A 9015-nucleotide genomic window follows, 5' to 3' on the forward strand; every position below is an offset into this window, starting at 1 on the left:
CTCCCTCCGGGCATTTACCTGGTGTGGCATCCTCCAACCCGACTAGGTCTCGGCGCACGTCCCAAAGGGAGCAGGGCCACCGCAGCTAGCAGCGGGACGGAGATGGAGGGTGACCATTAGGGAAACAATCTCTCTTTATCACCATCCTTTCCCAACAGCAAGTGCTGCACATTACTCAACAGTGCCGTCCAGGGAAGTGGACCCTCACGTGACATCTGTGCCTGCGGGGGACAGACAGAGACGCCGGCTGCCCGCAGCTGGCACTCAGACATGACCGTGTTGTCCTAAGGGAGTGCGGCAGGGAACGGGGCAGCATATAATGGTAGGAAGGGTCTGATCAGGACCGCGCGGACTTGGCCATGGGACCGCACTGCCGCCCTCCCTTACAGCCACGTGGATTTCCTGTGCGCTCCCCTGGGTCTAATTTGTAATGCTCCCGATGAGCTGGAGGAAGCAAATTTTACAAGAAACAAGTGACCGTGCCAGACAGGATGATTACTTTCTAATGGGCTGAGTCCTGACCAGCTCCCTGCTGCACTGCGGAGAAGGCATGGGCCAGGGCCCACGCTGCACCAAGGCCACGTTCAACTCAGGGCCACTTCTCTTTGTTCCCTGAGACCTTGTGGGCCTAGCAAAGGGGACAAGCGTGGCCGGGGGGAAGGAGGATGGAACAGAATCAGTGCAGGACGTAATCCAGGGGAGATTTTGGAGTGCACGCCCACCTGACAGGTTAAGGATAACACCCGCGTGCTAAGACTGCGTCCAGTGCAAAGCTACGAAGAGACGCAGGAACCCATTGCCAACGTCACCCATCATGGAAAGAAACCCAGTGCTAGAAGAGGAATGTATGATCTTACACCATGACTCAACAGCCTGGGATCTGGCATCGCTTCGCAATCAACTGTCCACATTTTTTTCCATGGGGCTACTTTATTCTTTGAAATGTCAGTGGTTACTCTAAGAACATTTGGCTTCACGGGTTGATTTCTCCCAGGAAATCTGATTTCTTGGAAAGACGGTCCCAACAGCGCACATGGCGAAAGACAGAGGATTTTGCTACAGGGAAAAAAATTCAAACCACATGTCAGGCCAAGTTAGCAGCAGTAGCAGCAAGAGAAACCAGGCTGTGAAGAAACATGTAGATGAAGCAAGATATCTATCAACAATGATGTCAAATGTAAAGCAAATTAGCACTTCCCCAGTGCTGAACATGCCTGAGTTTTGCTTTTGAAAACAGACGTAAATGCTGCTTGATGGGGGCTGCCAGGAGGCCTTCGAGGCAATTAGAAAGGCCTGCTCTGATAGCTTCCCAGAACAGCACTCAAAAGCAATGGTGAAAGTTGTGCTCAGAGCGAGAGCATCACAGACGCAGAGCCGTGACTCACCCGCCAAAGCAATTGGGAGGGCTCGGACGGTCAGCGGGCGAAATGCTTGCACCCTCATTAGCCTCTTGCTAAACGTGCACGGCTGGGAAGCTCGTGTCCCACAGGACAGGGAGCAGGGGGCTCAAGCACAGGTGGAGCAGGGCTTTTATGAGAGCAGCGTTGGGGGTGCAACACTGGGCTCCGAGGCCAGCCCCAGGCGGGGGGTGTTGAGCATGTCCCCCCTCGGCCCACTCTGCTCCTCTTTCAGTGCACCTGGGAGGCTCCTTCTGAAGGCACCAGGGGTCAAACCACAACTCCCACCCCTGAAAGAGCCTCTTGCCCCAGTCCCCAGCACCGAGGTTCCTCCTATGAAAAGCGAGTTCAGGATAGCGGCTATGGGCACATGAATGCAAGCCACCTGTCCCCCCACCCCTGCATGCCCAGGCCTCAGCTTTGAACCATGCCAGCCACCCGCTCTCACCCTCGGTTTGCATAAAATGAATATTCACATCTTGTGAACTCTCTTGAAGTGCTTGCACCGACCCGGTCGGTGGGCTCGGTGCTTCTTAGGTAACCTCACGAGGGCCAGGATGATTTACAGGAGCAGAGCGAGCCTCCAGGTCAGCATCACCAGAAAGGAGCATCGGTTTGAAAACCAAGCACCGCGGCTGCAGCTGGAGAGAGCGACAGGGAAGAGATTACCCAGAGCCACTGCCTCCTCCTACAGCTGCCGCGTCTGCAGAGCCAGCGCCCCCGGGCTAGTCTGAGAGCACTGATTCCCCCACGGCCAATATTCGCCCTGAATTACGTGGGGATTTGGAACCGCTGGCCGAGCGCGAAGGACGTAACGGAAACAGAAGCAGCCTTGGAAAGGGCAGGCCGTGTAGTCATCCGCTTCGGAGGAGCTGGCTGCCATCCCTCCCGTCCCAGGCGCAGGCGTGGGTGCCCGGCCAGTGGATTGAGAAATCTGTTTTCTTTTCCCCTCGTTAGCAGTGAAACATTGCACTAGCGCCCGTGCACTGGGGAAAGTATGAAGGTCAGGGGGGGGCTGTGGTTTGCATGATGGAGGTCAAGGGGACCGGGAGAGTTTGCAGGGCTAACGCATCGTTCAGACTGCCACGTGCCACCGACCCTGCGAGGATCGTGTCGAGCTGGCCTGGGACGGGCAGCACCTCGCCAGGCTGCCGGCCTCCCGACAACCCGCTCCCAGCTCCGCTCTGGCTCCAGCTGCTTGGCCATGGCTGGTGCCCCGGGGCTGTTCTCAGACGTGCGGCTCCGGCACAAGCAGCCAGCATCCCTCGTGGCATTTCATGGAGCGGAGGGGAAGGGCAGCTCAGCCCAGCTTCGCCCCGGGGCCTTCCCTTTGGTGAGGGTCGCTCTCGGGCTTTTGCCTCTGCTGATGGCGACTGAGCCCAGACCCTGTTAATGGATCGCAGTTATGGTCCCAGAACCTGTCCTTCGCACTCGGCACCTTCAGGAGAAGCCTGATTTCTGGAGGGGGCAGGGGTGCAGGGCAGGAGGACAGGCATCTCCCGTGTGCACGCTGCATCCTTTGCGGGGGCGAAGGAGCCCTTTGCAGAAGAGGCTGCATTGCCTCGGGTGTGAAGCGGACTGGAGTCTGCATGGTTGTGATGCACCACGCAGCGTAGCCACGATGCGCAGGGCTGCCTGGTTTCCATCGGCTCCCGCAAGCACCTGATGAGCTGCCCATGAGGGACCTCTGCAGACCTCTCCAAGTCTTGGCACCGTCTCAGCTTCTCGTGGACAGACACCGTGTTTCAGTAGCAACACACCCACGAGTCTCTGCAGCATCCAGAACAGGGGCTGAGGTCCCCCCAGGCCTGGCACCCTGGGGTCTATAACCAAGAGCCCACAAGGAGGTGGTGCATTACTGTCACATCCCGATGTTTTTGACTGGGATGGAGATGCCACCACCTCTCCAGGCAGCCTGTTGCAATGCCAGACCGCTGTCATACCAGAAAGTTCCTCGTCTTCTCCAGCTTGAGGCCTTGCTCCTAGTCCTGTCCCCTCGCAGAGAAAACCCATCTCCTTCCTCTCTGTCGTCGCCCATCAGGGATTTGAAGACTGTGCTCTTCTCCAAGCTAAATAACCCCAGCTTTTTCAGCCTGTCCTCCTAAGTCTTACTTCCTTGCAAAGGCTCTTGCACGTGGCCATCAGTTGCCACCTTAAAGAAGGCACGGGGCGAGTCAGACCCTAGTGCGAGAGAAGCAGTGTATGTGGGGGTGAGGGCACGTACCAGCAACCCCCAGCCTCTCCTGCTGAGCTTGCATGAAGTGTGAGGCAGCCAGTGGTTTCAGGAACAGCCGGCTGTTTTTGGGAAGGGCATGATGGAGACCTGGCCACGTGTGGCCCGCTGTGCCCGCACATGGGCTGCCCGAGGGGACGAGCTCTCCCAGTCAGCCTCGCTGCCCTGGCTGCTGATCTCAAAGGGCTTCCTCTGCCCCGTGGCAGGGGGTCCCACAGCTCCGGGCACTACTGCCTTATCTCGTGGAGGTGCTGGGAGGGCGCAGGCTGTCGGGCTCACTCGGCAGATGCTCAGGTGCTGCCGATGGACTGAGAGCTGGCATGTGCGGGGACCCTGGGCATGCCACAGCACGAGGTGGGGATCCAGAGCCCGCTCTCCGCCCAGCCTGGAGGGTTGGGATCGCACACTTGGCCTGCATCCAAAGTGCTCCCCACCGCACTCCTACACTGGACCCCGCGGCCCCATCCAAGCCCCCCACTGCTTCCCCGGCAGGGAGGTCACTCTCCTCCAGGCCCCATGCGGACCTGCTCCATCCCCGCTTGCAACAGCCGCTGGCCTAGAGGGACCGCGAGGAAGCCAGCGGGCAGGAAGAAGGAGCGAGGTTAGACCCTGGCATGAAAAAAAAAGCACGGCCCTGTGTTCAACCCGAGCGCACCCCCGGCGTGCTGAGCTCTGCCCAGCCCCAGCCGGAGGCATTCCCAGTGCTCCCCCAGCGCGTGCGGCATGGGTGCCCCTCCCGCCCCACGGGGCGCTGCGCTCCATGCGGGGCGGCGCTGGGGCACCACGGGCTCCAGCCAAAGCAAGTGCAAGTCATTAGCAGGGAAGGAACAGCACATTACCTTTGAGGCAGGAGCCCTCCCCCCCCTTCCCCTCTCCCTGCGACTGACGCACAACCTGCAAAGCGGATAAATTCAGAAAGCGGAGCCAGGTTTCTTGCTCTTCGACATTTCTGTGCAGTGCTGCACATAGGGAGAGCGTCCCAGGAGAAATGGCAACTCTCCCTACGGCCCACGCCTTCGGGGTAGCGGCCGCCGGACGGTCGTGTCAGATGCTTTCGGCTTCAAAGTCCCCCGGGAGGGCAATGCTGGGAGCGTGGCCTGCCACGTATGAGTTATGAGGATGGAAAGCTGGAATTTTTTACCAGGCCTTCCCCTGAAAAGACCCTGGAAGATCTACATTCGTACTAATGAGAGCAGGGGCGAGTTACTGCTTGACTCAACACTCAAGGGCAACCAACTGAAACGGCACTCGATTATAGACACATGGAGATGAATTCACCCCGAGGATAGCTCAGTTGTCACTGATGCGTCCATCCTCCCAGACAGCCATTGCTGAAGACAAAGCAATTAGAGACTCCTTCATCCCACCCGGAGCTGGCAGCCATTTCGACAAGGGGAAGGGAAAAGAAATGAAGCGGCAATGCCGAGAGGAAGACTCTCCCCAGCCTCGCCTGCCAGCGGGGATGTTCAGGCTGGCACTTGGATGGAAGAGGCAAAACCCAAGCCTTCAGCTCCAATTAGAGTCCCCCCGGGACACAGCGGGGCCGCCAGAAAGTTGCTTCACTTCTGTGCTCGTGGGGCTAAGTTTCCACTGGAAAGAAACGAAACGTCCATGGGACCGAAAGTCCAGCTGGGCCGAGCAAACTCGTGCGGACAGGCAGATGGATGGGCAAACAGATGCACTAGGGCTGGATAAATCACTGGTGCGCAGGGGTCGACTGCTGCCTGCAAGCCAGCTGTGCCAGGCTACAAGGCACATGCCGCTCGCAGCTCTGCGCTGCAAGATGTCTCTGGAAACCGCGTGAGCTGCAGCTCCGGGTGGGTCCCGGGGACACCCCAAGCTGTTTTTACGTGGGTCCATCAGTCCTCCCGGCGTGTTTTCAATTCAGAGGCAAGACGCCCCTGACACTTCGAGTGATGCTCCTGGATTGAACGCTCGAGATTGCAGGTGCCAGGCTGGACAATAGGGATGGTTTGGAAAACGCGGATCAATGAAACGCGACATGAATGGGAGCACCAGAGGAATCCGCTTGCATGTCCACGGATGAAAGGTCAGCATGAGCGGAGGGGAGCCAGGCTGCCATAAATGTCTGCAAAGCATTACTGCTGCCCTTCTGAAACGAGACGTGTGATGGATGGATGGAAACTCTGCCTGGGCTCGGCATGGCAGGCCGGGTGTGAATCATTTGCAAAGGGCTGGAAACCGTTCTGGCGCTGTCATTTCCTGCCATTCCCAGCTGAATCAGGCACGGAGCTGCCTTCCTTCTTAACGAGCCTCAACTGTGGGGCTGCTCCTGCCAAGCTGTTACTTAAGGGGGGCAGGGGATGTTCTCACCCATGCCACTGTGCATTCGAGACCAGGGAGTTTGCCCATCTCCCCGTGCCCCCGCCTCCGCATTTCCGATGCCAGACCAGGCCTGTGCAGTCAAGCCCCTACTCTTGGACCTGCCTATACTGCAGCGTTGCTTCAAACTTCTGATGCCACAAGCCAGAGCTGCCCCTTCGTGCGTCAGGAGAGGCAGACCTTCCCCCATTGAAGTCGAGAGCATACGCTCCAGCTCCCACGGACAGGATTTCTGCAGATGCCGGGGCTGCTCCTCATTGCACGAGCATCCGGTGCAAAGCCAGAGGCCGGATCCCTATGGACTCCCACGCAGCCAGGGCGTCAGAGGCAGCTTCCAGCCTTGCAGGGAGCCAGCACAGACAGGCGAAGTTAGCAAGAGGTGTGACACCACCTCGGCCCTGCTGCGCGGGGAGACGAATCATGTTTGCGAGTGGTGGCTGGGAGACATCACTCCTTCAGGCGTGGTGCATCTTCCAGGGGAGCTGGAAGACTTGCCCTGAGTTATCTCCACTCGGTGCTTATTCATTATGTTGAATCACAGCCTCCCGAAGGGCAGGGAGCTCCACTCCAGAAAGGACGGGGTGCTGGCAGTGAAATGCTACGCTCTTGCCCTGCTGTCCCAGCCAAAACCTACTTCCACCAAAGTCCAGAGCATAAACTTCCCTGAGTCCCAACAGGGAAAAGCACTGGGCCTTTGGGTGTCTGCCAAGGTGGGAAGGCAGGTGCTGGCTGGCAGGGGCTTTCTGGAAGAGCTCGTTCTGACCAGAGCCCATTTCCAAACACTTGTGAAATTAACTGTGCAAGATTTATTTCCCATAGGCCAAGGAGGTCCAGGAAGCCGTCCGTTCCACGAGCCAACGTGGTGATTCCCAAACAGCATCCCTCCTATACGCCAGCTTGGTCTGGACCACACTGACATGCCCCCAATGACGCCCAGCTTGCCGCTTTCCTGACAACATATCTGCCGCTGAGCTCCTATGGGCAGAAATGAATTGGGTCTAGAAAGGAAAGTTACTGAAGCTATTGTAACCGCTCCTTGGACAGCAAGGAAGTCGGGTGCATATGTTAGAAATGATGCAGGTCATGATAGGCATAGAAATAGCCTTGCTACAATAAACTGCTGAAAAGCCTCCTGGTGCTATTGCGATGAGAGATGCCAAAGGGGGTGTTAGTCTAAAAGCTCAGCGGTGAGCTCAAAGGCCACTCGGATGTGGTGCGATAACACTCTTTTTCTTTAAAATAGCTTCTGTCAGCCAACGTCTTGGTCTGCTATCGGCAAGCCCTGCTTTGGAGAGGCCTGGGGTGCAAAAGCACAGACCAGACTCTAGCAAACCATAAGCAGCGGGCTTGCAAAGGGTTTTCTAACAGCTGTCGCTTGAAAATGCACGTCTGCTTTGCAGGCCCAGAGGGCACGACTGCATATGCAGGTCTGCAAACCAGAACTGGCCCTTTTGCACACGCAGCTGCTGGATGTGCGTGCATCAAATGCACGTTCAAGTTAGACTCTCGCGTCCATGTTTGCCGAGCTGGACATGAGGGCACTGGAGGCAGCAGCAGGTGCTATTTGCAGTGACTTTCTGGAGTTGCATACGGCACCTTGTGTCCCCTTTGCCGGGTGCATCTGCAGTCAGATGCGATCCAGGACTCGGGCCCTTGCCCACTGCCTTTGCTCTCATCCTGCATCAGCAGCAGGGAAGGATGGTGACAATGAGCAAGCCGTGCAGCCAAACTCTGCTCTTCCCCCATCTAACAAGAGAGACCCCGACGGACTGGGATAATCACAGGAAACGGCGGATGGCAGCTGGTTACCAGGGAAGCCGTTTCTCTGGTGGAAGACAGGTACCCTCATGAGCTGGGGGCTGAGATAAGACCAGCACTGACGGCCTGTGAAGATGCAGCCAGCCGCCTCCCTTCTCCAAACTCAGACAGCTTCTGCTGTGGACAAATTGGAGAGAGTCCAGCGGACGGCAACGACAATGGCTTGGAGGCCGGGGGACAGGACCGGTGAGGAGAGGCCGAGGGAACTGGGCCGAGTGAGTCTAGAGAAGAGAAGACCGAGGGGGGATTGAATAGCGGCCTTTACCTCCCCGCAGGTGGTCCTGGGAAGAGGATGGAGCTGGGCTGGTGGCAGATGAGAGAACAAGGAGCAATGGGCTCCACTTGCAGCATCCCTGGAGCTGCAGGGAGAGGAGCTGGCGCAGGGAGGGGTTTGGCAGGAGAGGCCGCGGGGTTTGAGAAAGCATCGGGAGCCCTCTAGCGTGTGCCGTGCGGCTCCAGACGATGGAGCGAGAAGCCTGGAAAGACGACACAGGAAAGGGGAAATGAATCCTCCCCTGTGGAGCAGCTCGCACCCAGCCCCAAGCTGGCTCCAGCCCGTGGCAGGATGCCCAGCCTGCCCAGCCCCTCTGCCATGCACACGCAGGGGACAGGATTGGATCCTGCCCGGGGCACCCTTGCGTGAGCCCCACTTCTCCCGGGGGGGGCCCACTGGCTCCTGGAAGTGGCTGCGGCACGGATGGATGCTCAGGGGCCGTGGCGCAGGGGTGTCCCCATTCAGCAGAGGACAGCCCATGCCCAGCCCTGGTCCCTGCCCCGGGACAGCTCAGAACATGGAACTCGGGGCCCTTGTCACCTCACCTGTCACCCAGCAACTGCCGGGCCATAAGCCAGCGCAGCCCCAGGCCGCCGGCCTCGCCCACCTCCCTTTGCATCCCCACGCCAGGAGCCGGAGCAGGGCCCACAGGAGAGGCGGAAGAGCCTGGGAAGGTCGGTCAGACGCAGGGCAGCGCCCGGGCCCCAGTGCCGGAGCAGGGCCGGCCCTTCGCCCCGCGCTCAGGCAGGGGCGGCTCTGCCCTTGTGCGGAGGGCCGGATAGCAGGGGGGCGCCTGCAGGCTGGCACCGTGCGAGACCCTCCCTCCAAACCCGGTTCTGGGAGCCAGACTGGCGCTGGGGCCCCGCGCCCACCTGCGCGATGCTCAGCACCGCTAGCGCTGCGCGGACGCGCCGCCAGGCCCGTCTCCGCCAGGCTTTGCTCCAGCCCGG

The sequence above is a fragment of the Gavialis gangeticus genome, unplaced genomic scaffold (assembly GCF_001723915.1).
Source record: "Gavialis gangeticus isolate Ggan-Ray unplaced genomic scaffold, GavGan_comp1, whole genome shotgun sequence".
Taxonomy (NCBI): Eukaryota; Metazoa; Chordata; order Crocodylia; family Gavialidae; genus Gavialis; species Gavialis gangeticus.